Source organism: Haematobia irritans, chromosome 3 (genome assembly GCF_050003625.1).
Source record: "Haematobia irritans isolate KBUSLIRL chromosome 3, ASM5000362v1, whole genome shotgun sequence".
NCBI classification, from domain to species: domain Eukaryota; kingdom Metazoa; phylum Arthropoda; class Insecta; order Diptera; family Muscidae; genus Haematobia; species Haematobia irritans.
In genome coordinates, this window is record NC_134399.1 from 44991418 (window position 1) to 45004611 (window position 13194).

General features: G+C 35.7%; 1 long non-coding RNA gene across 1 annotated transcript; it reads right to left on the minus strand.

Moving 5' to 3' along the window:
- Positions 1–313: 313 nt before the first annotated feature.
- On the minus strand, positions 314–1022 carry LOC142229515 (uncharacterized). The gene is made up of 3 exons (XR_012720423.1): positions 903–1022; positions 474–837; positions 314–409 (listed from the first exon to the last, which is right to left on the minus strand). It is a non-coding gene; the product is annotated as an uncharacterized LOC142229515 (long non-coding RNA).
- Positions 1023–13194: the final 12172 nt, after the last annotated feature.

Here is a 13194-nt window from a genome sequence, read left to right on the forward strand (position 1 = left end):
TTCGTTAACAAATATAATAATCTTAAAAATAACATTAATAATATATAAAAATGATAATCAAAATGTAATTATCTTATTAAACGTATTAATAAATAAAACTATGAATACAACTTTAAATATCTTAAACATTTTTACACGTATAATTCCATTTCCTCCATAATGTTGGTGTCAAATAACTATTAATTAATATGCTGGCAATTTGAAATAATTACTATCGAGGAACTTGCTGGCTTGTGTGTTAGAATAGATTCCAGCAAGAGGAAATCACAAAATATCAACCTGATGACGGGATGTAAATTGATGTAATGCAAGTTGTAAGTTTTCTGAAAACTTTTCTTTGTTGTTTCCTTCATTGGTTTTTCATCGGCCAACATCTTCCAAGAATATACCATCCAATGATTTTAGTTTTCTGCAAAAGAATCGAGTTTTGTGATTTCCATTATGTTTTCATTTCACTTTTTATTTTGACTTACCAATTTGTATTTCTTCCAACTGACCACGTACTTCGTGATTTCCTCAAGAACGTTGGTGTTACAAAATTGTTGTTATTAAAATACTGGCAATTTTCAGGAACTTGATGACCAGATAATTGGAATAAATTTCCAGCAATTTCAATTCACAAAATAACAAATTAAACCGATGATGCGATGTAAATTAAACTATCGATGTGATGCGAATTATCATCCAGTAGTTGTTGATATGGAAAAGCATAAATACCAAGTTTTTTTGGTTGCACTTTGATTTATGGAAACTTTCTCTTCTCGATAAGCCACTACCATTGTTCATCGGCCAGCCTCTTAATGTGTCCAAGAATCAGCATCCAAATATTTTAGTCTTCTGCAAAGAGATTTGAGTTTAGTGACTTCCTTAAAGTTTTCATTTCGTGTTTTAGTTTTACTTACCAATTATTATAAGCAATTTCAATTGATTATTAAAAAATTTCCACATTTTTGTATATCTTCCACGAACTTTGTTGTCCAAAGTAGTATTAAAAACCATGTGGTTTTTTCGTTGCATTTCAGGATAGTGTTTTGTCAACGTTTTCTCCAATTATCTACAACACATTTTCAAAGTTTTCGTCAACATTTTGCCAAATTGGTTGTAATTCGCAAACAACTTGAAGATGTATTGAAGATGAGCTTTTTCAAGTCAAGTTGAATTTATGTTGAAAATTATATTTACCCTCAAACTGAAGAGGTGTTGCATTTGAAAAACGCTCATCCTGTGTTTATTGGGATTATTTTTGAAAAAAAATGTGGTATGCATATGTTCTTTTGACCGTTTTGCATATTATTTAGTTTTTTTTTTTTCGCAGGAATCGACATTCTTGTGCATTTAAGGGTTAAAGAAAATACTTTATAACAAAGCGGAATTTCGTTTGTCTCAAATTTCGTTCCGGAGGAAAGTATTTTTTCTTTGTGTTGAGGCTTTACAATCTTTTTGATGGTATATTTCGTATATTCGAAACAAACTTTTCGTAAATCTTACGAATGTCAATAACACTTCACTATTTGAAGGAAGAATAGTTAATGAAGAGTGTTGCTGTAAACATAACGAAGAGTATTCCTCCGGTGCTTGCAAGACAAAGTAATTTGAGGACAAACTCAGAAATTTCTTTAAATTTTCTCCATCGTCGGCTCTGTTTTACTAATTTTAGTACGGGAAATGGATCGACCACAGGACCGGTACAGGACTAGTCCCTGGTGTGTGTGTGGACCAGTCCTAGTTCTGATCAAGTCGTATGGAAGGGACCGGCCACTTTAACATGGGTTTGTAATTGACGGGGTAAATTTACACTTTAGAACACGTCTTGGACTCGTTGCTAAGGACACGTCCTGGGACATTTTAGTAGTAGCACTCCATAGACAGGTCCTCATGAAACAGTCTCGGACAAACTCTTAGGGATCTGTTTCAGTTTGGTTCTCCGAATCGCACCAGAAATGAACAACTTTTGAAATATGTTGAACAATAGGTTATTCTGGTAATTCTATTCATTATTATGACTATAATTCATTAAATTATGACTATTTAAAAACAGCGACAAAGTGGATCACCGGTACTAGTCCTGTGATAGGTCGTCAGTGGTAATTTGCACCAATTTCCATTGACAATTGTATTAAAGTCTTACACCCAATATCTGATCATAAGCAATTAATTATGGTGTCACTAAGTCACACAATGCAGCCAATGTTGTCAAAAACGAATTGATTGGGGGATTTTTTTCGATCACCTAAATAGGTTTCATTGTCAAAACATGGTAGCTAAACAAACAAGTAATTTAACACGGCCACTTGTTGTCCGTCCGGCAGCCTGAGGGTCTATCCTTCGATGTCGCAGTTTCCGACAGACGGATATTGAGCTATCAAAACCCTAAATAAACCCATAACGTTAAACGCACCCTTTTGGTGTTAAATGATGGTGATTTTCAACAAAATTTTCCCATTTTCACCAACATCAAACAGCAACCATTTCTCATAAAACAAAAAAAAATTATAACCCATTTGACAGATCAAGAACAGCATCAGAAACAACAAACATTAGCAATCCTACCAAAGGGATTCTGGGATCACTGCAAAAGGACGACGACCCTTGACTTTTTGTGTGTGTTTTCTGCTCATCATCGTGCAAACAACAAAAGCAATTACTCGTTTCAGAGGTAAGTGTTAGTAATCGAAAACATTGTTGTAAGGATCTCTTTTTCTGTCAAAAAACACATTTTTCACACAAAAATCATTCAATAATTGTTAGGGGATGGGATGTTAGCACCACACGATTTAAACATTGTTGAAACTGATGCTGGCAATGATGCTGCTCTATATTCGAGTGATCTTACCATTAATGGGATGCCGTGTGTATTGAGCCCAAATGTCAATGTTTGAGGGTATGTATGTGAGGTTGGGTTATGTGTATAAAAATGGATTAACTAGGACAGAAAAGTGGTTTAGTTTAGTAATCTATGACCTGTCTGGGCACATATATACACTCAAATTGCGTCCCGTTGAACAATGGAGTAATAACGGTTAATGAGTTGAACAAAACAAACCATTTGATCTTCATAATCTGGGTGGCTCTCTAATGTTGTCCGTTGATTGAATTATGGGATGTTCCTGCTAAGTTAGCTACTAAAACAATTACCTGGAAGTTGGCGCTATGGAATTGTTTCAGCAAAAGGGTTGCAATGAAAAGTGCATTGTATGTGAACAATAGGATGGATGGTTGTTAATGTAATATTGCTATAACTTGCCAGGTAGCTTTCTGCAAAGGAAATTTTTTTCTGCAAAATTTCAAAAAAATCGAGTAACGAAAGAATTTTGGGTGTTGGTAAAAAAATAAATTATTTTTTAATAAAAAATAAATAATAAAGCTTGGCTTGATGGTGGGATTCCAGGCACTTTTCTTCTTTACTTGCTACTAGTTCTACGAACTACATTCAAAATAAAGTGACCCCTTTCTTAAGTTAAAACAAACTAATTTTGAAAAAATTAAATTTTTTCATACATGTCTTACAAATCGTACATATTGTTGTTATCACATATTATAATAGAATACTTATCATACATATGTTTAAGACTTAGCATAGGAACATATTTTAGTTCACTCGCACTAAGATGCATTCAATCCTTTCAAAACTTAAGGAAACCCACTTGTTAGAATATTGTTAGACATTTTTCTATAATCCTCACAAAAAATCGTTTCTGTAACATATATCCAGACCCAGGGGAATAAAAGATATATAGATTTCTATACTGATGGCTCCAAATTGAATGGACAAGTGGGGTTCGGAGTATATTCTAAAGATCTGAAACTTCAAACAGCGAAAAGATTACCTAATCACTGTGGTGTTTTTCAGGCTGAAATATTGGCAATAAGAGAGGTGGTGAATTGGCTGAGAAGTAATGTTCCAACAAATATTGGCATTAATATATACTCAGACAGTCAACCTGCAATAAAATCCTTGGACTCTGTGTTCCTTAACTCGAAAACGGCCATAGACTGCCGCAAATCTCTCAACGAGATGGCTGAGCAGTACAATATTCACCTAATATGGGTGCCTGGCCATAGGAACATTCCGGGGAACTGCGAAGCGGATGAGTTGACAAGGCTAGGAACTACCTTACATATTCCAGGGGAACTAGAATCTGTTGGTATGCCCCTGGCTACCTGTAAGCTCATGCTGCGTGAGAATGCTGTTATGATGGCAAATGTTCGATGGGAGAATTGCAAGGGCTGTAACGACACCAAGCAAATATGGCCCCATTTAAACTTAAACCGTACACTAGATATGCTAGTGTTCTCGAGACGTCAGATATCAATCCTGATATCTGCTATAACGGGTCGCTGCCTGATAGGCGATTTTGCAAAAACTATTGGCGCGAAGTATAATGACTATTGTATGAGCTGTCATGATGCGGAAGAAAAGGAATCAATTAAACACCTCTTGTGTGAGTGTCCTGCATTTTGTGTAAAGCGCAAGCAACTTTTAGGAGCATATAGCTTCAGATTACTGGCGGATCTGGAAAACGTTAACTTAAGCAGTCTGCTAATGTTTTTGGAACAATCTGTTTGGTTCAACAAAGAAAAATAATCAAGAAGGTTCAGCGGTTAAAACTAGAAGTGCCCATATGTAATAGGTACTTTTAGTTAATGTGGTATCACAATGGACTGAATAGTCTAAGTGAGCCTGAATCTTAATCGGGCTGCCACTTTAACCTAACCTAACCATACATTTTGCTTCAAGCATATATATTTTCAGCATTGGTCCAAACAAAATATTGTTGGTATTGTTCAAACGTAATATGTTTCATCTTAGGACATACACTGGTAGAAAAAAAAGTTTAATGAAATTTTCTTTGTATGGATATATTTTTAAGGCACCAATTGGTTACTTCCATCATTTTACTTGCAGCATACTCTCTAGGTCTCTCTTTCTAAAAACATATATGGTTATAGGCTATTTCTAAATGAATATATGTTTGCATCTAAGCATATTATATTCACAAACATTTTATGTCCCATGTTATGCTAGTTTATGAACATTATATGCTTGCACTTGAAAATATTGTGTTAAAAAAATTGAGTTCCAAACATATAATTTTTACACCCAAACATATGAAAAACAGTCTTTTTCGTCCGTGTACCGATGACTGGTATCAATGGTGTAATCGATATGCCCGATAGGATTGTACGTGGGTTGTTTTTTTCAGTTGGAATCGTGTCGTTGTGGTATAAGGATCGTCACAAAATCTAGCTATTGTTAAACAATAACATAATAGTCGGTACTGTTTGGAAAAAATACACATAAAACATATAAAATATTTGTTGTTTTAAATTAATGAGTAATTTTTTTGTTTTGGTTATTATTGAAAATCAATAACAAAACAATTTCAATTTATCAACGTGAGTGATGGTATAAAAGAAGAATGAACAAGAAAACACCAGCACAATAACAACCCCTTCATTCGCCATTATTTTGGAGTCTACAATTATCAGGTAACATTCAATGAAGCTAACCTTTTTGTGAAAAAAACATGGATGAAACAAGTTCAATTAAAACATCCCATATAAAGGGTGATACGGTCAAAATTTGGTCAATATAAACTTGACGTATTTCTTTCAATTTTGCATTTAAAAAACCTGAACACCCCTCATTTTGAAGGTGTGTGCGTAGAATGTTGCTCCTATTTTGATTTTGGAATTCACTCTTCAGTTGTCAAAATGCCGTCCAAGCAAGAAGAGCAGCGTATCAAAATTTTGCTCGTGCATCGCGAAAATCCGAGCTACTCGCACGCAAAGCTGGCAAAATCGCTAAAAGTTGCCAAATCAACCGTTACAAATGTAATTAAAGTGTTTGGGGAACGTTTGTCGACAGCCAGGAAGTCTGGATCGGGGGGAAATCGAAGCCGCTGAGACGACAAAGAGAGTTGCCGGTAGTTTCAAGCGAAACCCTAACCTCTCTCTGCGAGATGCCGCAAATCAGCTGGGTGTATCGTCTACAACCGTGCATCGAGCCAAAAAACGAGCCGGACTATCGACTTACAAGAAGGTAGTGACTCCAAATCGCGATGATAAACACAATACGACGGCCAAAGCGCGATCCCGAAGTTTGACTGCGTGGTAATGGACGACGAAACGTCTGCTGCCTTTCCGGAAGAAACACGGTTGTTCCGTACTGTTTTGGCCGGATTTGGCATCTTGCCATTACGGTAAAAAGGCCATGGAGTGGTACGCCGCCAACAACGTGCAGGTGGTTCCCAAGGACAAGAACCCTCCCAACACGCCAGGGCTCCGCCCAATTGCGAAATACTGGGCTATTGTCAAGAGGAAACTAAAGAAGACCAAAAAAACTGCTAAGGACGAGCAGCAGTTCAAGGCAAACTGGCTTTCTGCGGCGAAGAAGGTGGACAAGGTGGTGTACAAAATCTGATGGCAGGTGTCAAGCGTGAGGCCCGGCAATTCGGATTTGGAAAAGCGAAAGCCTAACTAAATATTTTTTCTGAATTTTATACTAATTGAACTTGAAAAAGAAATTTAATTTGATAAACGATTCACCGATTTACACGCGTTGACCAAATTTTGACCGTATCACCCTTTATGACTTCAAATCAGTTAAATTTTTGTTTTCTGTAGGGGTACATAAATATAGGAAAATGTTAACTAATATATAGAATGCTTTCTTCTTAATTTCGACGAAAATCACATCGCCCAAACAAATAAAAATGTCTTTGGAGCTGTACGAAGTTCAACTTTCTTCTAAATTAGTTCCTTTTAACATAAAGAAGGGGTAACTTTTTTTCTTAAATGAATGAACTAAAAAACAGGAAAAAATTAGTTAATTATTTCTTTATATTTGTAAATTTTACTACAAATGCACCCATCTTGAACTTCGTATGGCACTAAAGACTTTCGTGCTATTTTAAATTTTAAAATCCAATTTTCTTCCTCAAACTACAAAATGTTCGTTAACAAATGAAGAAAATAATTATGTTTAGTAAATTTTCTTGAATTTGTCGAAAATATATACTTATTTTTGTGATATCGATGTAAGGCCAACGTTTGTAATGCTGTTGGTTTAAATTTTTATAAAAATAATCAGAATTTTCTGAAATTAACCAATTTTTTCTTCCTTGTGGGTTCACAGTTATTTCAGTGCAATAAAATATATTAATAAATTGAATGAATTTCCAAGTAATATTACCTTACCTCTCAACTATATAAAGTATTTTTAAGCTTCTACCTTCCAGTTTTAATAAGATGCTGACTTAACGATTTTGTCCTCCTTTTAATTTTTTTTTTATTTTAAAAAGTGTGTTTCCTTAAGATTTCAATACTTCTTGGCTCGCGTCAACTAATATATTTTTCTATGCTAAGTCTTACTCGTAAATATGATAAGCTTTCTATAACAAAGGAATTTATCATAAGAAATTTTATGAACACTTTATTATCAGAAAATGTATTTCTGTTTTGAATTGTTATCATCAAAATAATTTTTTATTACAAAATTATAAAAAAAAAATGCATTTTATTCCAAAATCACAGTCCATTTCATTTATATTAAACACTGTTCTCGTTTATGTCTTACATAGGACCCATATTGGTATACTGTGAAACCTCCGAAAGTGATTCCAAATCGCTTTTTTGGAAATAATTTTGCAACTTTAGAACGGATAAACATATCAACTTAATTTTTTCCTTGTATGAAAACTGATGCATTTTCCTCTAAGCTTGCAAATATGTAGATCCCTAGTTGGTCCACGGGCTGACCTGTAGGCGTTGAAATTTGGTCACCTCTAGGGATCTAGATATTTGCAAGCGTAGAGGGAAAAACCTCAGCTTTCATACAAAGACAAAATTTGGAGTCACTGTGCATCGTTCACAAGAAGGGGGCCATTTGTTGTCTTTTTTTAATAAAGTTTCTTTGCATTGTCTTGTGTGTGCCCAACAATGTGGTCTATTAATAGAACAGCTTGAATGTATACATTCATTGTGGGTCGAAGATACATCATTAATTGTGTATTTATAATAACAAGAAGGACATGGGCCAGTGGATAGTGTGTTTGGTATGGATTTTGAGCGCCAATAGAAAACTTTGTTCGTCTAAAATTCAATAGAAAATGTTGTCAACATTTTACTTCTATAGGAATTTTTGCCAAAATTGTTTTATTTCTATAGAAAAATTTTGTCAAAATATTATTTCTATAGAAAATGTCAAAATTTTATTTCTATAGAAAATTTTGTCAAAAGTTTTTTTCAATAGAAAATTTATGAAGAAGTGCCTCTTTGCAAAATCTACCAAAATCTCGAATTCTTGCAATCTACAAAACAGTAAAAAATGTACCATTTTTTAGGGCAGAATAATTTTATATAGAGTAACTGCCAACTTTGCCTTTTACTTTTGCCAACTTAATACCGGCCTTAAAGGTAAAAATGAAATTAAGTACAAAAGACGATAAGTTTTAAATGCATTTAAAATGGTGTTAACTGCTAGTAAAAAATTGTACACGCCTAAATAAATTTATGTGTATATTATAAAATTATTTATGTATGTTTATACTCGACTCCACGTTCTTCTGTTGTTAGAGTTTTTGAATTCCTTCCAAAATTTCAAACTTTTATACCAAAAACAGTTTTTTATTACAAAATTTTTCCAATAAAAAATAATAATATTTTATCCAAAAGCTCATCCATTTCGTTTATATCAAGCACTGTTTCTGACTGTAAATCTTTAATAACCCACATTTCGAAGTTTCATTATAAAAATTTAATATAGTATAAATATAAATGTGTAAATAAAAACAATTGGTGTTCGGTCGGGGCAGGGATTGAACCCACGACCCTTTGCATGAAAGGCGGACATGCTAACCATTGCTGCAGTAATGTTCCAAAAAATTTGGGCATTAATATATACTCAGACAGTCAACCTGCAATAAAATCCTTGGACTCTGTGTTCCTCAACTCGAAAACGGCCATCGACTGCCGCAAATCTCTCAATGAGATGGCTGAGCAGTACAATATTCACCTAATATGGGTGCCTGGCCATAGGAACATACCGGGGAACTGCGAAGCGGATGAGTTGGCAAGGCTAGGGACTGCCTTACATATTCCAGGGGAACTAGAATTTGTTGGTATGCCTCTAGCTACCTGTAAGCTCATGCTGCGTGAGAAGGCAGTTATGATGGCAAATGTTCGATGGGAGAATTGCAAGGGTTGTAACGACACCAAGCAAATATGGCCCCATTTCAACTTAAACCGCACACTAGATATGCTAATGTTCTCGAGACGTCAGATATCACTCCTGATATCTGCTATAACGGGTCGCTGCCTGATAGGCGATTTTGCAAAAACTATTGGCGCGAAGTATAATGACTATTGTATGCGCTGTCATGATGCGGAGGAAAAAGAATCAATTAAACACCTCTTGTGTGAGTGTCCTGCATTTTGTGTAAAGCGCAAGCAACTTTTAGGAGCATATAGCTTCAGATTTCTGGCGGATCTGGAAAACGTTAACTTAAGCAGTCTGCTAATGTTTTTGGAACAATCTGGTTGGTTCAACAAAGAAAAATAATCAAGAAGGTTCAGCGGTTAAAACTAGAAGTGCCCATATGTAATAGGTACTTTTAGTTAATGTGGTATCACAATGGACTGAATAGTCTAAGTGAGCCTGAATCTTAATCGGGCTGCCACTTTAACCTAACCTAACCTAACCATTGCTCCACGTGGCAAACAAATGTATGTTTCTGTTAAATAATGTTTTGTTTGCATCGGCTCGTGGGCGCTGCAGACTATGCTACATAAATATAACTTATAACGATAATTGTCTATTGATGGCCATAACAGCTACGTAGCCCAGTAGATAGTGTGATGGCTTACAAACTGTATGGTCCTCGGTAAAGGTAAAATTTATAAAATTGAATAATTTCTTCAACATTATTTGTATTACAGAAAAAGGTGCCAAGAACTAAAAAATTTCGTGGAAATGAAAATTATGTGAGGGAATGAGCACAATCTTCTTGGGGGAAAATTCTTCCAAGCATATAAAATTTTTGGGCTCAAAATGCTTCCAAACATACAATATGTTCACAAAAAACAAACATATTAATGTTTCGGCAGCAACCGATAATATATATGCTTCCTGCAAAATATGTTTGGAACATATGTTGGAGAAGCGATTTTTTTAAGGGTGCACCTATTCAAATGAATGTCTTACCCCCATTTTCATGAAGCTCCGTTAGTGCTACGTTAGCTAACGAACTTTTAAACCGTGATATCTACATATCTGTCATCTTGCGTATATATTCCATATGCTAGTTAGAAACTTAACTGCTGAAAATTTTTCAGTTAAAGTTAACCGGAGAAAACATATTTCCATTTTTTTTAGTTTGGAAGTAAAACCTATACGAAACACTTTTTTCAGAAATTTAAATTATATTATTTCCATTTTAGTTGTTTCAGTTCTACCCAAAAGGTTAGCATAGGACGTTTACAACTAAAGTTGTTTGTTTTCTTAAAACGAAGAACGTCGTGTGTCCTCCAACCAATGCTGTTCACCAAAGTTGGGACGCTAGTAAAAGTGGAAAACAGAGCGTGAGGACAGAGAGTAAGGTTAGGTTAGGTGTAGTGGCAGCCCGATATTTCAGACTCATTAGACATTTAGACTGTGATACCACAGTGGTGAACTTCTCTCTTATCACTGAGTGCTGCCCGATTCTATATTAAGCTCAATTTGTCCTTTTTATAGCCGAGTCCGAACGGCGATCCACATTGCAGTGAAACCACTTAGAGAAGCTTTGAAACACCCAGAAATGTCACCAGCATTACTGAGGTGAAATAATCCTCCGCTGAAAAACTTTTGTTTTTTTGGTGTTTGGTCGAAACTGGGTTCGGGTATGCTAACCTTTGCACCACGGTGGCAGGACAGAGAGTTACATACAAGTGACGCACCTTGCGTCAACGCTGCCTCTGTGGTCCACTTCTAAACCTAAACCATTGACGCCGACACGACATTAGGCCGACCGAATTCCCTGTCGTCCAGATCTCAGTGCCGCGATTGCCTGCAGACGTTGTCTCGTATGCCGCCATGCATAGCCTGATTACTTATTAAGTACGAAAATTTTGTAGTGTTTTCTTTGTCACTTGAAAGAAGTTTTTTATGACGAACCTCAGTCCGTGAGACGTTACAGTCAATAAATAAACAACAGTCGTTTGCATCTGTGTCTCCATTGAATTTACCTAATGCCTCTAATGCCCAAGCCCGCCTTTAGGCGGACTTCATTTTATAAGGAAGCTTTTAGAAACTTTAAAACAGACCTTAAGACCACAAAAATGGATAAAATAAAAAGAAAACTTAGTTGAAACTGGGAGCCACCGTGGTGCAATGGTTACCATACCCGCCTTGCATACACAAGGTCGTGGGTTCGATACCTGCTTCGACCGAACACCAAAAAGTTTTTCAGCGGTGGATTATCCCACCTCAGTAATGCTGGTGACATTTCTGAGGGTTTCAACGCTTCTCTAAGTGGTTTCACTGCAATGTGGAACGCCGTTCGGACTCGGCTATAAAAAGGAGGTCCCTTGTCATTGAGTTTAACATGGAATCGGGCAGCACTCAGTGATAAGAGAGAAGTTCACCAATGTGGTATCACAATAGACTGAATAGTCTAAGTGAGCCTGATACATCGGGCTGCCACCTAACCTAACCAAGTTGAAACTGTTCAAGAGGCTTTGCAGCATATACTGAATTTTACCGTATACATTTTTCTTGTTTACTTTTCTTGCTTTCGTGTCGTTAACATTGAAAATTTAATCAGCTGGCAAAAAATTGGGGCATTACCGGGTTAATTTACCCTTCCTCCAAAAGACATCATTCAACTATTGTAGGCTTTTACAACTACAACAAAGCTTGTTTATCGCCAAACAAATTCTTTTGAGAGGAAAGAATTCTTGTTTTTTTTAAAGTGTATATTGAAATAATTTTCCATAAATAGATACACAGCAAATTGCAAGGCAGATGGCGTTTGTTTGCCGATAGAAAAGCACTAAAGGTGTTCTCACTGTGAAACATGAGCAACACTGCCAGCATTATCGTACCACGTTAATGAAAAACGATGCACATACAAAGCGTACGTCCGTCGACCCGGCCCAACTTACAAAAAAAAAAAAAACAAAAAGACAACAACAAGGTGCAAAATGATGAAAATTTTAATTTGTGTCTTTTATTCAAACCACTCGCATTCAATTGATCTGATCACATGCACCAAACTCCGCACATTGCGGAAATTAATTTCAGATGTAACCCTTATAGATACTATGGGCAACGACAGGGGTAAAAAAATTTACGTGGTATGCATGTATGCGCGTGTGTGTATGCAGATGTAGCTATTGTTTGTGTGTTTTGATTTATGCATATTCCAGCCCTAATTGTCTGCACCACTGTCCCAAATAGGAACGCAGCTTAATCAATTTTATTTTGGATATTGCCTAGGAAGGGATTTAAGCATTCATATGTGAAGGCTTCATGCTCTCTATTGAAAATCAAATGAGCGTCTTTGGGCATTTTCGCAATGGCCACATTCGAAGGGATAATTTCCATTCAATTACTACTCATATTACGAGATGATGGACGAATGAATGTTACCTGAATGTATATTTGTAAAATGCAGATAGTATGCAGAAATCGATCAATTCACTCTGGCAACCGAATCAGTTGTATTGAAAAAAAACACCGAAAGGATTACCATAAAAAACCTACACGCAGGGTTGTTAACAAATAAATTTATAGAGGGGTTAAAAAGAGTATTTCCTCTACGTGTTGTTTCAGTTCTATCAGATCAATAGACACATATTCAACACGCGTTAAAACACTCTCAAAGAATATTTTAAGAATCAAAATTCAATTCTGGATTTTAGACCACTAGATACTTTTAATGAAACCTGGAATGTTGTAATCTGAAAATTGGAATTGACATCACATACTCCAGACAAGCTCATGCGGCTTGAGAATGCTCTTAGGATGATCGGCGTAGCTAGGGTGGTGCTAGAAAAATTGTAGCATCCCACAGAAAATTTATCGGTATAATATTTTCTAGTCTTCATACCCTCCTTCGAACATTACTATTATGTGTATATACACGCAAAAAATGCTTTCCTCCCAAACAAAATTTTAGACATACAAATATCGTTTCGTATATATTCAAAATT